Raw genomic sequence first — 19325 nt, forward strand, 5'->3', positions numbered from 1 at the left:
GAAAACGCACATGAGTCAGAGCCAGCTAGCCTCAGTTCTGCCATCGGCTTAGGGTGTGACCTTGAGCAAGTCACTTCAGGCCCTTAAGTCAAGGCTCTCTGGGGTCCCTGACTTATGGGACACCCCACCACCTCCACCCACAGCTCTTGGTCCTGCCTGGATTTCTCCAGCCTCCTGCTGTGTCTTTGCCTTCAGATGCCCCGGTGCTGCACCCACGGATTCTGGCTGGAGATAAAAACTGACGAAAATAGCTGTGGCCGGAATCTCCGGACTGCAAAGCTGTTGTCCTGGCCTCAACTTGGCCCGCAGACGTCTCCATCGCTCTTTCCGCAGTGGAGCAGTCACGCCTGCCAGAGTGGGCGTTCGATGGCTCGGCGACCGGCTGTCGGGGCCTCGGACTGGCGGCGCGGCGCAGGGCGCGCTCCCAACCGCCAGCTCCCGCGGTGCTCGTCCGTGCGAGCTCAGCGACCCCGCCCCGCACGCTCCCCGCCCGCCCGGCTGCCTCGCAGTCGGCGCCGCCGGCAAGTCCCGACGCTGCCGTGCTGCACCCCAGAGCCCGTAACGTGGCGGGACCCGGACGGACGCTGAGCCGAGGGGGAGTCCCGAAGGCGAGCAGTCAGGGATCCCGGGAGAGGGGCTGCTCCGGGCGCGAAGGGGCGGTGTCGGGGCTGCCTGCCTGCTGAGAGGAACACGCACCGGGGCCCGCACCGTGAGTTGGGAGGCTCGGGGATGCTGGGGGTGGTCGAGGCTGCGATGTGGCCGCCGGGGAAGCTAAGAGCCCGCGTGCGCTAGCGGCTCGAGGGGTTGGGTGTCGTGGCCCCAGAGGCCACAACCCGCCCTGGAGGGGCTGACTGGGGCGCGGGCCGGCCGGTGGCCACTCCGGTCTGTCCTTGCTCCCGGGCTGCGGGAAAGTCTGGCTTCAGCCGGGCACAACAGGTAGGCGTGAGTGGCGGTCGGCGGGAGCCGCAGACGCCGGGAGTGCGGGGAAGGTCGAGCGGTCGGAGCCCGCCGCGCCCGGCTCGCGGCTCGCGGCTCGCGGGACCCGCCCTTTGCAGCGCCCCGGGCCGGCCCGGAGCGGGGCCCTAGCCCTGGCTTCGGGCGAGGTTTCCAGAAGCCAGCAGTGGGGAACCGACGTCGCCTTCCGTTTTCAGTCCTTTCCTGAGGGAGAGATAAGCGTTTGCCTGCGGTACCCTTTGCTTGGGAGGAGAACACCTTTCTTCCTCTCCTCAGCCAGCACGTAGGTCAGTGCAAAGTGGTTATCAAGTCTTCGGAAACTTTATAAAGCGCTTCGTGGTACTTATTAACCATGAGCTGTGGACATCTCTGGCAGGCTAAAATAATTTTCTTAACCGTCAAGACAGGTGATAGTTATATGGCTTGATATCCTTTATTAAGGGTCATGATTGTTCTGTGCGCATTCATGTCTGCTCAACAAATGCTCAACCCCTTTTGTGTGCAGTTTAGGCGTCTTTAAGGAACTAACATCCAGGAGATCTTACAAGTTTAAGGAGGAAATAATGGAGGCTGCAAGTCCAGCTAACTTTTAGAGAAAATATTCTTGGTGAGATCCCTGGAGGTGTAGGGAATGAAGAAGTATCATTAAGGCCAGGCGTTAGATGGAGGAGAAAGAATTTTCTCCTTTGGTTTTCTTCTCTTTCTTTCTTTTTTTCTTTTCTTTTTTCTTTTTTCTTTTTCTTTTTCTTTCTTTCTTTTTTTTTTTTTTTTTTTTGACAGGCAGAGTAAGACAGTGAGAGAGAGAAAGGTCTTCCTTTTCCGTTGGTTCACCCCCCAAATGGCCGCTAAGGCCGGCGTGCTGCGGCTGGCGCGCTGCGCTGATCCGAAGCCAGGAGCCAGGTGCTTCCTCCTGGTCTCCCATGTGGGTGCAGGGCCCAAGCACTTGGGCCATCCTCCACTGCACTCCCGGGCCACAGCAGAGAGCTGGACTGGAAGAGGAGCAACCGGGACTAGAACCCGGTGTGCCGGCGCCGCAGGTGGAGGATTAGCCTGGTGAGCCGCAGCGCCGGCCTCTCCTTTGCTTTTCTAAACATTTAAAAAATTTTGTCTTTGAGAAAGTGATTTTAGATAAGCGTTGAAACTGAGATTTGGCTTACATGTTAATGCCATCGGTTTTTTTTTTTCTTGTAATAAAATAGGTAAGCAGTTGGAGAATACTGAAGGAGGTTGTCTTTGTTGTGCTTTGGAATGCAGTTATTTGTATAAATAGCTACAGAATAGGAATAGTCTTTTCTCCTGAACTGAAAGGAGACCTGATTCTAGCTTAAACTTCACTACTATTTATGGGATCTTCGATTAAGCCACTCCCCATCCTTTTCCTTTATCATTGTATCTGACTTTATGATCATTTAAATTACTGACTATATTTATTTTCTATGGAACAATTATTTTTCATTTGCTTTTATCCAAAAAACTTACCATCTTTTCATCCAGCTTTCCTTTGAAACAGTCAATGAAGTAGTTTACAAAAAACATTTATGAAACTCTCTTTTTTTATATATAAAAGATTTATTTGAACGTCAGAGTTACATGCATAGAGAGGAGAGGAGACGTAGAGAGAGGTCTTCCATCCGCTGGTTCACAACCCAGTTGGCCACAACGACCAGAGCTGGCCAGAGCTGTGCCGATCTGAAGCCAAGAGCCAGGAGCTTCCCCCAGTTCTCCCACACAGGTGCAGAGCCCCAAGGACTTGGGCCATCTTCTACTGCTTTCCCAGGCCATAGCAGAGAGCTGGATTGGAAGTGGAGCAGCTGGGACTTGAACTGGTGTGCATATGGGATGCCAACACTGCAGGTGGTGGCTCTACCTGCTATGCCACAGCGCCGACCCCTATGAAACTTTCTTAAGTATGAATAAAATGAGGGATAAAATTCTAGATGTTTAAAAAAACTTTACGTTTATGATTTTATTTTACCTATTTTTAAAGATTTATTTATTTAATTGAAAGACAGAGAAATCTTCCATCTGCTGATTAACTTCCCAGGTGACTGCAGTGGTGGAAGTCAGGATTCAGAAACTTCATCTTGGTCTCCCACATGGGTGCCAGGGGCCCAAACATTTGGGCCATCCTTTGCTGCCTTCGCAGGCACATTAGCAACTGGTTGGATCAGAAGCGGGGCAGCCGAGACTCCAACTGGCACTCCAATATGGGGTGCAGGTGGCAGCTTAACTCATTGTGCCACAACGCTAGTCCTGTGGGTTTTAATTCTAAAGTTATTTTATTCTGAATCCTGGGTAGCCAATGTAATGACATCTGCATTAAAAATATCCTATTGAGTCTTGTGTGCTTTGTTAATTATCCCATAGTATAATTGAATGGTTTGAACAATTTAATGAGACCATAGTTCTTCTATATAAAAAGCACTTTCCTTTGTTAAGACAAAGAGAAATTGTTATTAAGCCTCACTTAAGAAATGAATTAACTGGGGCCCCAGGAGTTCTTAAACACTTGCCTATGTTTTTTAACTGGATCCATCATCCAGTTCTAGTGTTAAATCCTTTTGATTAGAATAGGGGTCTGTGGTCTAGTGTTGTGACACCAGCATCCCATGTGGATGCTTGTTTGAGTCCTGGTTGCTTTACTTCTGATCTAGTTCTCTGCTGATGGGCCTTGCTAAAGCAGATGAGAATGGCCCAAGTGCTTGGGCCCTTGTACCCATGTGGGAGACCTGGAAGAAGCTCCTGGCTCCTGGCTCTGGGTTGGTCCAGCCCTGGCCTCGCCACCATTTGGGGAGTGAACCAGCAGATGGAAGATCTCTCTTTGTCCCTCCTTCTTTCTCTGTGCAACTCTGCCTTTCAAATAAATAAATCTTAAAAAGAATAGGGCTCTGTAACCCACAGGCTGTGGATCAAATCAGTCTTGCTGGTGGCTTTCGCAGGTCAAATTTGATTTAAACATCGCCAAACTCATGTTTATGTATTGCTTATGGCTGTTCATGTAGTGTTAGGAGTAGTTGTGATAGAAACTGTGGCCAAATAAAGCCTAAAGTATTTACTTTCTGGTCCTTTACAGAAAAAAGAAATTGTAGATCCCTGAATTACTATTCTGAATACTTAATTCCCAAATCAATTGGAGGAAATAATAGGTTAATTTAGTTTTAATTCTTAACTTTGCTTTCTTCTTATTGTATCAGGTACGTGTAGGATCTATAAATGTTTCTGGACCCTAGACAGGGAAGAAGGGCATGGCTTTTCTGCTACATTTTCCTGGTATCTATAATTTCATCAACTAGTCTTTTGGAAGGCTAGTGAAAGGGTGAGCACTTTTATGTTTTTCTATCAACTTTATAATTTTGAGTTTTAGTTTGTATCTGGAATGGAAAATGTTATTCATTTAATAAATTTTGAAACATGTTCATGGTATTTATCATAAGCAGCAATAAATTACCTTTACTCAAAACATTTCTTTTTTAATTTTGAATCTAGTGGCACACCAATTGGGCATAAGGTCAGGTTATTGTTTAAAGTGTAACTGTAAATAAAATCCTGTGTATTTGTACCTTAACCAAATAGAAAATTAGACTCTCTAAATAGATACTCCATAGATTGAAATGGGACCTTGTATCCTTGAATCATGTTTGGGCTTTCTCTTTTAATAGTAATATCTTGGAAGATACTTGTTTTTAGAAAAGAGGCACATATAGCCATATCAAAGCACTATATTAGTTCCTTACCTCAGAAATTGATGTTGGCTATGTGATACAAAAGAAGGAAAACTTGGAGGAGGTGATAATTCCAGATATTTAAAACTGTATAACTTTGCTAATCTTAAAACTGTGGTGTGGTACTAATTTTACCAAATAAAATGTTTTATGTGTATATTTTTTCAGTATGTAAGGTAATTGTCCTTATTACCCAAGTTATGCTTCTCTGTGGTTAAGTATACAACAGCATTTATGTCCTTTTCTGTTGCATTTTTAAGTTTTATATATGGAATATATGCATATCTTTGTGTCTGTATCTTAGTTAATACAGGTAATACGTTTTTTTTAATAGTATAGTTACCCATTGAAACAGCAGAAGTTTAAAAATACATATTTTGGGAGTAAATCAGGAAAAAAAAGTTATATAAAAATTATTTAATGTTAGTTCCAGAGTCCAAAAGGCTCTGAAAAGTTTTTTTCTTTGCTCATTTGGTAGCAAAACATGGCCTGAGTAACTGCAAAGTGTAGCTATGATTTGTCTCATCTTATGTGAATGTTTGTCTTTTTCTGCAGAAATATCAATTAGCTTAATTACAGGGTACTGCCTGTAAGTTCGATTCAGTACATTTAAAAATTTTTTTTTTATTTTTTGACAGGCAGAGTTAGACAGTGAGAGAGAGAGAGAGAGAGAGACAAAGGTCTTCCTTTCCGTTGGTTCACCCCCCAAATGGCTGCTATGGCCGGCGTGCTATGGCCGGCGTGCTGCGGTCTGCGTGCTGCAGCCGGTGCGCTGCGCCAATCCGAAGCCAGGAGCCAGGTGCTTCCTCCTGGTCTTCCATGCGGGTGCAGGGCCCAGGCACTTGGGCCATCCTCCACTGCCTTCCCGGGCCACAGCAGAGAGCTGGACTGGAAGAGGAGCAACTGGGACAGAATCCGGCACCCCAACCGGGACTAGAACCCAGGGTGCTGGCGTCACAGGCGGAGGATTAGCCAAGTGAGCCGCGGCACCGGCCAGATTCAGTACATGACATGTCCTTCGTATTATATGCATGGGCCATGACAGTGGCAGGGTAATACGGAGTTAATCCCAGGAGCTGTCCTTGCAATCTAGCTGGACATCTGACAGAAGCAGTGTCTGCCAAGTAGTGGGGCTCCAGGAGATCATAAATAGAACTAAATTCTATTCTGTAAGGTATATTGTGGGTAAAAGTGAGAAACAGGAGTGGGCATTTGGCACAGTGGTTAAGAATGCTGCTCGGGACGCCTGCGCCCCATGTTAGAGTGTATGGGTTTGAGCCCTGGCTCTACTCCTGATTCTAGCTTCCTGCTAATGCACACTCTGGAAGGCAGCAGGTGATGTCTCAGGGAGTTGGGTCCCTGCCACGCATAAGGGAGACTAAGATTGAATTCCTAGCTCCTGGTTTTAGCCTGGCTCAGTTATGGCTGATAGGGCATTTGAATAGTGACCCAGATGATGGGAGATCTCTGTTTCTTTCTGCCTTTCACATAAATGAAAAAAAGAAGTGGGAACTGTGAGGAAGAGCCAACTTGCTAGTCCAGCGAGTGGACTGAGGATGTAGCTGAATGCTAAGCCAGGATGTAAGAGCCAAAAACCAAGGAGGGGAAAAGAATGCTTAAAGAAGGCAGTCCCATTAGGCTAAACTGCAAAGTCCTGGGTGGCAGATTGGGAGAGCATCAGATATATAGGTGGAGTTATTTTGGAAACTGAACAAGGGTTGCTGGCTTCCTATGAATCTTGTTGTGCTGGGGCAGTGATGGAATCTTTTTTTTTTTTTTTTTTTTTTTTTTTTTTTTTTGACAGGCAGAGTGGATAGTGAGAGAGAGAGAGACAGAGAGAAAGGTCTTCCTTTTGCCGTTGGTTCACCCTCCAATGGCTGCCACGGCTGGTGCGCTACGGCTGGCGCACCGCGCTGATCTGAAGGCAGGAGCCAGGTGCTTCTCCTGGTCTCCCATGGGGTGCAGGGCCCAAGCACTTGGGCCATCCTCCACTGCACTCCCGGGCCACAGCAGAGAGCTGGCCTGGAAGAGGGGCAACCGGGACAGAATCCGGCGCCCCGACTGGGACTAGAACCCGGTGTGCCGGCGCCGCTAGGTGGAGGATTAGCCTAGTGAGCCGCGGCGCTGGCCAGTAATGGAATCTTATACACTTTGCTCTTGAATAACACCATATTGCTGTGCTTATTAAAATATTTTTAGGAAGTAGTATTTCAGTCTTTTCCATCACTGTTAGCTACCTTCTCTGAATTCTTACTAGTCTTGATAGATTTATCCTTTGTTCCATCCTAGCTGGATTCTGGGGAACTATCATTACCAGACATTGTCTAAACAAAGAATGAATAGACATTGAAGGATTTATGTCAGTAAATTCTATGAGTTATCTAAAACAATTAAATGTTGTGTAGACTTTGTATTGTCTTTCACTTCCTGTTACTAAATTCTCAACTATGTACGATGTAGTGAGATTGCCAGGTAGTGACTTTGAGATGAGTGTGGTGAGAGATTGGAAAAAGAGTAAAACTTCTTAAAATATGCCTCTGGGGGGCGGGCGCTGTGGCACAGTTGGTTAATCCTCCACCTGTGGCACAGGCATCCCATATGGGCACCAGTTCTAGTCCCGGCCGCTCCTCTTCCGATTCAGCTCTCTGCTGTGGCCTGGGAAAGCAATAGAAGATGGCCCAAGTCCTTGGGCCCCTGCACCCACATGGGAGACCAGGAAGAAGCTCCTGGCTTCGGGTTTGCACAGCTCTGGCCGTTGGCAGCCATTTGGGGAGTGAACCAACGGATGGAAGACCTTTCTCTCTGTCTCTCCCTCTGTAACTCTACCTCTCAAATAAATAAATAAATAAAATCTTAAAAAAAAAATATGCCTCTGGCATTCCTGAATGTCCAGAATGAAACTTCCTTTCCCAGGGAGGTAGAAGAGTTGTATGAAATGAAGAGTGAAAAAATTGTCAGGAATGTCCAAAGACTAAGCTAAATCATTTAGTACATGCTGATTTACTGTCCAGATGGAAGGGACTCTCTAGAAGCTTTTGTCTCTAGAAAACCAGGAGACCTAGCAGTTTAAGATTTATTTATTCATTTATTTGAAAGAGTTACAAAGAGAGATAGAGACAGAGTGAGAGAGGTCTTCCATCTGCTGATTGACTCCCCAAATGGTCTGAACAGCCTTGCGGGAGCTGAGCCGATCTGAAGCCAGGAGCCAGGAGCTGTTTCTGGATCTTCCGTGTGGGTGCAGGGGCCTGAGGACCTGGGCCATCTTCCGCTGCTTTCCTAGGCCTATTAGCAGGGAGCTGGATCGAAGTGGAGAAGCCAGGTCTCAAACCAGCATGCATATGGGATGCCAGCGCTGCAGGCTGGGGCTTTAACCTGTTGCGCCACAGACCTAGCAGTTTAACAGAAAGCCTCAAAGTATTCGGAGACCTAAGAGGAGAGTGAAGTGGTAACAGAACAGTAAAGCTGGGAGGATTAGGTACTTCAGCAGCTATGGCAGTAGCTTTTATTAACAGCCATGATTGGACACTATCAGAAGGCTCCAGTTATTGAAGAATATGGACATGAAAACTATACAGAGGTGGGCATAACTGTCTTTCTTGACTTAAATAGCATTTTAGCATTGGATAAATTTCTAAAGTCATTGTGTTTTGTAAAATGAAAATACTATCTAAATTTCAGTGTTAGAAGATGAAGTGAGATAGTGAGTTAAAAGTTTTAATAAGGAGATTCTTAAAAATCACTTATTCTGTTTCCTATTACTGTCTTATTAGAGTTGGTTCCTATTGCTCAGTCTCTCCCCACCAAGAGTACTTCTTTTTTTTGTGCTAGAGGTTTTCTCTTCTGTAATCTGGAAGGAGAATGCCAGAAACAGCATTTGGCCAACTGGGGCTCCCATTGGCAATCTCTCGGACTTCCATTGAATTCAGCTTCTGCTTTAATTCCAGAAGACTGAAAAGTTTTTTTTTCTTTCCTCATTTGGTAGCAAAACATGGTGTGAACTTCTGCAAAGGTATTTATAGTCATTATTTATCCCATCTTAGGTGAGCATGTCTATCTTTTGCTGCAGAAATATCAAGTTAGGTTGATTACAAGGTGCTGCCCCAGACCAACTTGGAGTTTGACACAATAGATTGTGTATGTCTACTGTATTACGTGGACAGACTATGATAGTGGTAGCCAGAAGGCAGAGTAATAAGTGTTTTCTCTCATCCCTAACAGTAACATGCAGTATTTTGGAAAAAAAGGAAGTGTGCAAAGTAGCATCCCACCTCTAGCTGTTCCTCACTCCACTTTTATATAGTCCTTGTTTTTGTAATTCCTCTTTCCTATACCACTCTAACTTCTCAAGCTACCCATCTGTTCTTGGAGCTGTGTATATTTGCTCTCCTAATATCTTGTATTACACAGTGGTGAGAGGCAACATTCTTGCCATTCCTACCACATTTGCAGGAAATATTCTTGGAATCTTGGTACACCGAATGTGTTTTCATTATATTTTAAAATAGTTTATTAGTGCTGTGCCTGGAGCAAGGTATAAATTAGATTTTTGTGGTGTGACTTAGGAAATAAAGATTTGATTGTATGGGAATTTATATTCAGAATTCCAAAAGTTGAATTTTAAAATTTATGATACAAAAAGCCATTTTTAGTTTGAAAAGGATATGTATGTAAAACTCTAAAGTATGAATAACACAAATTTTTATGTGATCTCATCGATATAGAATATATTAAGTTAATTTAAACTGTCTTTTCTTTCTTTATTCATATTCCAGCAGAAGCTTAGAGAAGATTCTGTTGGTGTTTAGAATTGTGAATGTTAGATAATTTAATATAATATGATTCATAGCAGTATTTAAAAAAACTGGGCAGAGGGAAGTGGGTGTTGGGGGAGAGATCTATAGCTAACACATGTTAAGAAATGTTAAAATTCATATCTGTGTTGGAGTTGTGGGGCAAAACACTGGTAAGGAAAACAGCCAACTCAGCTGTTTTCCAAAAGTCTCCTCACTTGGATTCTGCCCCACCTCAGAATACTTGTACTCAGTCTCTGGCACTATTCTTGTTCTACAAAGCACCCTTTGGTAAACACCATTTATCTATAGTTCTTATTCTTAACCTATGAAACTTAAATACTTGCAGTTTTCATAAAATTTTTAAAGATTTATTTATTTGAAAGGCAGAGTTACAGAGAGGCAGAAGCAAAGAGGGAGAGAAGGAAAGGGGGAGGAAGGAGAGCGAGAGAGAGAAAGAGAGAAAAGAGAGAGGGAGAAAGAGAAAGAGAATATTCCATCCACTGATTCACTCCCCAAATGGCCGCAGTGGCCAGAGGTTAGCCAATCCAAAACAGGAGTCTAGAGCTTCATCTGGGTCTCCCACGTGGGTGCAGGGGTACAAGGACCTTGGCCATCTTCTACTGCTTTCCCAGGCCATAGCAGAGAGCTGCATCAGAAGTGAAGCAGGGGCCAGCACTGTGGCATAGGGGGTTATCGCCCTAGCCTGAGGCGCCAGCATTCCATATGGGTGCTGGTTAGAATCCTGGCTCCACTTCCAATCCAGCTCTCTGCTATGGCCTGGGAAAGCAGTAGAAGATGGCCCAAGTCCTTGGGCCCCTGCGCCCACGTGGGAGACCAAGAAGCTCCTGGTCCTGGCTTTGGATGGGCGCAGTGCCAGCCATTGTGGCCAGCTGGAGAGCGAACCACTTGATTGAAGATCTGTCTCTGCATTTCTCCCTTGCTGTAACTCTTCCTCTCAAATAAATAAATAAATCTTTAAAAACAAAAGTATATTAGCAGACCTCCTTTGGGATTGTGACTGTCTACTGGGGGAAGACTTTCTTAGCAACATAGCAAGCATGATCTGATGCTGTGTGTAACTTGTGAGTTCCTTTTTTGTAACCCATAATTTTGCAAATCTTGAGTCTCAAATGAGAATCTGAGGTCAGTGTAGAATGATCTAGCATCTTTCTAGATTAACGTGAATTATTGTTATTTTTTGGAGATGTTTGGATTTTAAGATTTACATATGTTTCCTGAACTACGGGAGTTCTTGAGAGTTGCGGGTTTGTTGTTTCTGTTTTTGGTTTGTTTATGTCTTTGTTGTTATTGTTCGACACAATATTCTAGTCCACTACTTTAATGGTTAACATGAAACACTGTGAGGTTTAGTGTCAGCTCCACTGCAGGAAATTCTTACCCTACCTGTTAATACCACCAGTAGCCCTTCATTTCAACACCAACAGGAATAGTTTGTTTTGGCCTGGCTGGGACAGTAATGGACAAGAATAACTTTGACATTATAGTCAGATACATGTTTTTAATAGGAGACACCCACTGTATGTTGGAGTTACACCATTGGTTCTGTTTTCACCCTTTATTTGGAATACAGGGCATCATTAGTGAACATTAAGTGAACAAACTTGGTGATAGAGTGTTACAGCAAGGACCTGAATTCTGGAAATCAGTGTTTTTTTAGTCAGGAAGGTAGAAGAGAGAAGTGCAACATCTTCTCCAATCGAGAAGAGAACCACATTACTTAGTGAGCCCCACCAAAGGAGTTTGGCTTCCACGTGTAAGGGCAAGAAGAAGTGCCAGTCTTTGTTAACCATCCATGATCTTCGTCACAGCAAACCAGAGTCTCCAGTTTTTCATAGATAGTTGTAAGTAGAACAGCTCCAGACTGACTGCTAAACTGATCTGGTGACAACTGCAGTGTCCTCCTCCCGTGAGTCGGCAGCATCTTCTGAGCGACTGCTGCAGCAGGGAGCCTTTCCTGTGCTCCCAGTTACAGGGCGCACAGAGGCTGGTCAGAGTGTGTCCTGCCAGACCACCTGTGCATTCATACAACATGCCTGTCGTGGTTCCCGCTGCTACTGTGTTGAGGTCATCTTCTGCCCCTCGAACTTTCTCAGTGCACTATAGAGCAAAGCCAGAGATCCTAGAGTATTAGCCCAAAATGCCCCTTGCCTAGTCACCATGTTCAAACTCTGTATGTTTCTTGGTTTGGACCAGGCCATGTTCTGGGTTTCCTTTGATCCTAGCCAAAGACCGTTCACTGCCCCCAGTGCAGCCCCTGTCATGCAACATCCTCCAATGGTAAAGAAGGCCAGTTTGAATCTGCCCCAGGTTTTTATTAACCCCCATTGGGAACATAAACTCATCTGTGTCCTGCACAAGTGATCGTGGATCCACATTTAAATAAGGAGACAGAGGGTTCATTCCAGTTAGTGGGATGCTGGCCAGGTCCACTGTGCAAGTGACCTGCTCTGAAAAAGCCAGCCAAACCCCTTGTGGTTTTGTTGCTTCCTCCACAGCCCTTCATGTTGTCGCAGCCAACCTCCAGTGTGTTTCCCGCCACTGGCTCCGGCCGCCACCTGCTTAGCCGTTGCTTCTCAGTCACAGCAGGGAGACCCGTGATCCCACTGCCTCCTTCACATGCTGACCTTCCAGGCTCCCTGAACAAATCTGAGAAAGTCAAAAGTAATTGAGATTTAAGTATGAGAGATACCGAAAAGCTCAACACATTTCCATTTACTGCCTAGTAACTTTTCCATTTTGTTAATTATTCTTTTCAGGTCTGAAAGGAAAAACTATAACAAATCAATCCAATAAATTTATCTTGTGTTCGATGTTCTCTTTGATTATTTGTAATTTTTCTCTTTTCCCTCCTTAAAATGGTAAAATCATTTTAAGAAAGTATCAAAATCTCTAAACTCTAGGTGGAGAAAATTATGTTAGCATTTTCTGTTAGGACTGGCATAATTAGCAGCTTCTATCTCATTCAACAGTATTTAAACATACATGTTAACTCTGGGCTGAAGTCACTGAACATGATAGAGCATACTAGAAAGAATACCAAGCAAAATACAAACATTAGTCTCCCATACACTGCACCAGACCTTTGAAGACTGATTATGGTACTGATTGTAAATGGCTATTATTCAGCCTTTTTTTTTACACTTCACCAATGGCAATTTCATATAGTTCAACTCACTGGGAGCTTAGTGATTCTTGAGCTTTTCCCTTAAACTAGCATTCTAACCAATAAAGGGGATTGGTTTTCTTACAGAAACATTATGCTTAGAATTTCTTTGAATTAACATTTGTGTCTCAAAATTTTTTCTAATGCATAGTAAATGCCTTTGTATTTTAATATAAAGTAGTGTTTTAAATCTCAGAGGAAAATCTTTAATATTTGATCATCTAGTAATATGCTCATGTTTATTCTGTGGATACCCGGCTGGGGTTATGCTAGCTTGAGAATCATGATTTGGATAGTTCTTTAGTGCCTTAGGTCTAGTTTACAGTGCCTAATTGACATAGAAGATCTCAGAGATAAAAGTTATGACTGAGTAACTAGGAGTCTCATATACAAAAAGGACAGGCAGTTTTTATTGAAGTAAATAGCACCCCAGAGAAACATGAAGTCTAAAAAGATCTAAGGGCCTTTATAATTCAGTTCAATTATTGGCTCCAGAGTAAGCACAAATAATATTTGGTTGTAAAGTAAATGAAATTAATATTCTTGTGTACTTTTTAAAAATACAGAGTAAGTGATCATAACTGGTGCATGTTAATATTTCTCCTTAGAGCAATTTACTTAGACTTGGAAGTTAATTTCGTGCTGGCAGCATTTTGCTAATAGTTCATACTGTATTACATTTATGGAGATTCATAATACACATTAACCTTATTAAAAATCCTTAGAAATCTTGTAAGTGAAAATTTTTAATTTTATCTTAATGAGAGATCCTCAAATTTACTGAAATGGTACATTTTTTAAAAAAATTTTAGAAAGTTCTACTTATTTATTTGAGAGACAGAGCTCAATCTGCTGTTTACTGATTTGCTCCCCAGTCTCCTACAACAGCTGGGCTTGGGTCAGGTGGAAGCCAGGAGCCAGGAACTCCATCAGGATCTTTCATGGGAGAGGCAGGAACCCAAGTTCTTGGACTATCACTTGCTGTCTCCCAGGTGCATTAGCAGGAAGCTGAATCAGAAGCAGGGACAGGGCTCAGTCTCAGGCACTTTGAAATGGGATGCAGATATCACAATGCCCCCAACCCTGCTTTAAAAAAATGTTTGTAAAATCGTTTTGTTTGAATGGCATAGAGAAACAGAGGTACAGATCTCCCAGCTGTTGAATCACTCCCGAAATACCAGCGATAGCTGAAGCTGGGCCAAGTGGACCTCAGGAGCCCCTAGTTCAATTTGGTTCACACACGTGGGTGGTAAGGAGACAAGTACTTGAGCCGTCACCTGTTGCCTCCCAGGATGTGTATTAGCAGGAGACTGGAATTGGAAGAGGAGTATGTGATGCTAGTGTCCTTAGCAGTATCTTTTTTTTTTTTAAAGATTTATTTATTTTATTTGAAAATCAGAGTTACACAGAGAGAGAGGAAAGGCAGAGAGAGGTCTTCCATCCCCTTGTTCACTCCCCAATTGGCCACAATAGCCGGAGCTGCGCCATTCCGGAGCCAGGAGCCTCCTCTGGGTCTCCCACGTGGGTGCAGGAGCCCAAGCACCTGAGCCATCTTCCTCTGCTTTCCCAAGCCATAGCAGAGAGCTGGATCGGAAGTGGAGCGGCTGAGACTCGAACCGGCACCCATATGGGATATGCAATGCAGGCAGTGGCTTGACCCACTACACCATAGTGCCAGCCCCCCTTAGTAGTATCTTAACTACTGCTGCAAAGCCCATCCAAGTCTAAGCCTTTTTTTTTTTTTTAAGATTTATTTGTTTGAAAGATAGAGTCATAGAGATGGAGAGACAGAGAGATCTGTTTGCTGACTGCAACAGCCAAGGCTGGGTCAAGCCAGAGGCAGGAGCCTGGAACACCATCTGGGTCTCCCATGTGGGTGGCAGGTGCCCAAGTACTTGGGCCATCTTCTGCTATTTTCCCAAGTGCATTAGCAGAGAACTGGATCAGAAATGGAGCAGCCAGGACTTGAACTGGCACTCATATGGAATACCAGCCTTGCAGGCAGCAGCTTAACCTGCTGCACAATTCTGGCCGCTGATCTAAGCCTTTTGTTTTGTTTTGTTTTTCCTTTATAAGAAAACTGGCTTCTAGGATGTTTGAGGGGTTGATTGGATTGAAGAGTGACAGCATAATATATTGTAATTAAAGATCATATATGTAGAGTCACATTGCTTAAGTTTATGACCAAGTTCTGTGTGAACTTAGGTACTTAATTTGCTTCAGTTTCCTCATCTACAGAATAGTGATAATAAAAATAGCTACTTCATGGACAGTTTATAGATATTCAAGAAAATAAATGTAAAGCCTGTAGTGCTTAGACTGTAGTGAATGATCAGTGAATATTAGCTGCTGTTGGGCTGGCGCTGTGGCATAGTAGGCCAAGCCTCCGCCTGTGGCACTGGTATCCCATAGAAGCACTGGTTTGTGTCTGGGCTGCTCCTCTTCCAATCCACTGTCTGCTAATGGCATGGGAGAGCAGTGGAAGATGGCTCCAGTGCTTGGGCTCCTGCATTCATGTGGGAGACTTCTGGCTCTTGGCTTTGGATTGGCTCTGATTCTGGCTGTTGTGGCCATTTGGAGAGTGAACCAGCGGATGGAAGACCTCTCTCTGTCTCTCCCTCTCTCTATCTGTAACTCTGCCTCTAAAATAAACAAAGGCTATAATTATTTCATCAGTAAATGGTACTGGGAAATTTGGATGTTCATGTGCAGAAGATTGAAACTTGACCTTCCCTGCTCACCTATTTCCCTATACAAAAATCAACCCAAAGATGTGAAGCAGAGGCAATACTTTTTTGAGAAAGACTCCAGAAGCACAGACAACAAAAGCAAAAATAGACAAATGGAATTACACCACACTAAGGAGCTTCTGCATAGCAAAAGAAACAACAGAATGAAGAGACAACTGACAGAGTGGCAGAAAATATTTGCAAACTATGTATCTGACCAAGGATTAATATCAAGAATATCTAAGGAACTCAAAAAACTCAACAGAAAAAAAATCAAACAATGCCATTAAGAAGTAGGCAGAGGGCTAGGCATTTGATGCAGCAATTAAGTTGCCACGTTGGATGCCCATGTCCTATATCAGTCTCTAGACACGAACTGTGGCTCCACTTGGAATCCAGTTTTCTGCTAATGAAGCACCCTGTGAGGCAACAGGTGTTAGCTCAAGTACTTGGATCCCAGCTACCCAGCTACCCATGTGGGGGACCTGGATTGAGTTCAGGGCTCTTGGCTTTGGTCTAGCCCAGCTCTGCCTGTTGCAGACCCTTAGGGAGTGAATTAACACGTGGAATATCTCTCTCACTACCTTCCCCTCCTGCTTTTCAGATAAGTAAACAAAAAAATTTTTTAAAGTGTGGGGAGCAACTCGGACTAGACTGTTAGTGGAATTAAGACTTATTCTATGCATCTGCTCTCCCACAATATGGCGCTGAGAAGGGAGTAACAACTTCTACGCAGCTGCCTCTCGCCAACTTGAGTGATGACCTGCAGGAGCTGATCCTGCTCCTGATTGGAGGAGAGCAGCGTACTCGGCATGTGGGTAGCAGAGTTGGGATTGGTGGAAGAGGACTATAAAGGAGGAGAGAGACAACATGCACCAGGAACATCTGAAGGAACACCTGAGCAGCCCCCGAGAGAGCTGGCCGGCGGTGTGCCACTCCCCCGCGGAAGTGGGGAAAGTGGCTAGGGGGAACCGCCCTTCCACGGAGGTGGAAGGGACGGTAGCCAACCCGGGAAGAACCAGCAGCAAACCCGGGGAGGGCCGAGCAGACAAAAGAACAACACAGGGTCCTGTGTCATTCCTCCGCAAAGAGGGGGAGCGACATAATGGTGCCGTGACTCGGATATGAAGCCTAGGCAGGGTTTAGTGTCATTCCTCTGTGAAGAGGGGGAGGCATAATGGTGCCGTGACTCGGATAAGAAACCTAGGAGGGAAGAAGCGGGAAGAAGTGGGAAAATATCGGAGAGAGAGATTAGCAAAGAGCCTAGGGAAAAGCCGGACGGAAGAAGTGCCGGAAGAAGTTAGGATTGAAAGTGAAAGTGAAAGCTGGAGGAAACTTAAACTCGGATGCAGACTATGGCGGGGAAGCTAGGAGATTAAAAGCGAAAGCGAAAGCTAGAACAAACAGACTCGGATACGGACTGTGGGGAGAAGCCAGGAGAATGAGAGGGGAATATTGTTGGAAGAAAAGTTAGGAAACATACTGGGTAGAGAAAAATATGTTAGGGAGGATGAAGCCGTGGGGGCAGGCCGAGGCAGAGACGTAAGCCAGGTTGGAATTCTTAAAGTCAGCCCGGGGAGCAAAAGGCAAAAAGCTAAAACTAGAGGCGGAGACGTAAGCCAGGTTGGAATCCGTCAGATTAGCCCGGGGAGCAAAAGACGGGAAGCCAAACTGGGAGCGGAGACGTAAGCTATAGGTTGCATTTCATCAGGTTAGCCCGGGGAACTTAGACTGAAAACCGAGAAGCGGAAACGTAAGCTAGGCTGTGTGATTTGCGGAAGCTGCCGCGCACAGAGCGCACGGGGCACAAACGGGGAGAGCGCATGGGGCGCGAGTAGGAAACGGGGGCTAGTGTGAAGGCCGTGGTGCGGGCACAAAGGGCGCGGAGACGCAGAGTGCGCGCAGAGCCAGGAAGCCGCCGCAGGGCGGGTGCCGGGAAGCCGCCGCGGGGCGAGGTGCCGAGAAGCAGCCTCGGGGCGGGCGCCGGGAAGCCGCGGGGATAAGAGAAACAGAAGTTTAGAAGTAAAATGAGAGAAATAGGAATGCTGGCAGATAGAAGTAAAATAGGAGAGATAGGAATGCCCGGAGATAGAGAAATAGAGAAAAATAAGGCCTCCCCACAACACGGCAATGAGAGAGCTCGGATTCGGTCTGCCTGATTAGTGAGGCGATAAGCACCAGCAGGCAGCTCGACCAGAGTATGAGCTGCAGGTCACCGAAGATAGGCACGAATCAACATCAATAAGTCTCCCCACAATACGGCAATGAGAAGGCTCGGATTCGGTTTGCCTGATTGGTAGGGCTTGTAAGCACCTGCAGGCAGTTCTAGCAGAGCAGAGCATGCGCTGCAGGGCACCGAACACAGGCACGCATCAGCGCCTAAAAACCTCCTCACAACATGGCGAAGAGAGGACCCGGATTTGGTTTGCCTGATTGGTAGGGCTTGTAAGCACCTGTGGGCAACTCCAGCAAGCAGAGCAGAGTGTGTGCCGCGGGGCACCGAAGACAGGCGCGTATCAACGCCAAAAATAAAAAGAAAGGGGGATCTGTGGGGAGCAACTGGGAGCAACTCGGACTAGACTAAGTTACTGGAATTAAGACTTATTCTATGCATCTGCTCTCCCACAATATGGCGCTGAGAAGGGAGTAACAACTTCTACGCAGCTGCCTCTCGCCAACTTGAGTGATGACCTGCAGGAGCTGATCCTGCTCCTGATTGGAGGAGAGCAGCGTACTCGGCATGTGGGTAGCAGAGTTGGGATTGGTGGAAGAGGACTATAAAGGAGGAGAGAGACAACATGCACCAGGAACATCTGAAGGAACACCTGAGCAGCCCCCGAGAGAGCTGGCCGGCGGTGTGCCACTCCCCCGCGGAAGTGGGGAAAGTGGCTAGGGGGAACCGCCCTTCCACGGAGGTGGAAGGGACGGTAGCCAACCCGGGAAGAACCAGCAGCAAACCCGGGGAGGGCCGAGCAGATAAAAGAACAGCGCAGGGTCCTGTGTCGTTCCTCCGTGAAGAGGGGGAGCGACATAATGGTGCCGTGACTCGGATATGAAGCCTAGGCAGGGTTTAGTGTCGTTCCTCCATGAAGAGGGGGAGCGACATTAAAGAAATGGGCAGAACGTGAATATTCATTCGTTTCTCAGAAAAGGAAATAAAAATGGTCAAGAAATATATGAAAACATGTTGAGTATCACCAACTATCATGGAGATGCAAATCAAAACCACAATGAACTATCATTTCACTCCAGTTAGAATGGCTGTTAACAAAAAGAAAAAAATAAATGCTGGTGAGGGTGTGGAGAAAAAGAGAACCCTTCCATCCTCAAAAACTAAAGTAGATCCAGCATATGACCCAGCTATTCCACTTCTGGATATATATCCTAAGAAAATGAAATCACTATATGAAAGATACACATATTTTCATGTTCATTGTACACTATTCACAAGAACCAAGATACTGTATATGAACACAATGTAATGTTATTCAGCAATGGAGTCCTGTCATTTGCAGCAACATAGATGAAACTGAGTAAGCTAGACACAGAAAGACAAATGCCATATTCTCATGTGGAAGTTAAAAAAGAGTTGACTGAACTTAGGACAGTGATTACTGTTGGAAAAGAGGTTGGGAAAGTTAGGATGAACACATGTAGAGGGAGGCTGGATAATGGGGACCAAAACACAGTTGGAATTAAATTCTGATGTTCTGTAGCACATTGGGATGACTATAGTTCACAATAATACATATAAACAGCTGGAGAAGAGGAACTGGTAGGCTGTAAACACAAATAAGGAAATGGAAAGGCTGGTTTGATTGGTTTATGCTCTATTTCTGAAGATATACCATGTCCCATAAAAATGTACACATATTGCCTGTAGATCAAAAACATTTTCGAATAAAATAGCTAAAATTTTGTTAGTGCCTGGCATTGCAGTTGG

The 19325-nt window shown here is 45.2% G+C and overlaps 1 protein-coding gene and 1 pseudogene across 13 annotated transcripts in view; one reads left to right on the forward strand and one right to left on the reverse strand.

Moving 5' to 3' along the window:
- Window positions 1-403: 403 nt before the first annotated feature.
- HEATR5A (HEAT repeat containing 5A) overlaps window positions 404-19325 on the forward strand; it is a 146165-nt gene continuing 127243 nt past the window's right edge. For 4 of the 13 annotated variants that reach the window (XM_051822141.2, XM_051822145.2, XM_051822147.2 and 1 more), the window contains exons 1-2: window positions 421-709; window positions 4149-4270. The gene's annotated coding sequence lies outside the window, so the exon portion shown is untranslated. Of the gene's footprint in view, window positions 710-4148; window positions 4271-19325 lie in introns of all 13 variants that reach the window. The other 9 variants (XM_051822142.2, XM_070053791.1, XM_070053794.1 and 6 more) reach the window with 4 other exon arrangements.
- On the reverse strand, window positions 11151-12120 carry LOC138843068 (mitochondrial import inner membrane translocase subunit Tim23 pseudogene; annotated as a pseudogene).

Source organism: Oryctolagus cuniculus, chromosome 12 (genome assembly GCF_964237555.1).
Source record: "Oryctolagus cuniculus chromosome 12, mOryCun1.1, whole genome shotgun sequence".
NCBI lineage: Eukaryota > Metazoa > Chordata > Mammalia > Lagomorpha > Leporidae > Oryctolagus > Oryctolagus cuniculus.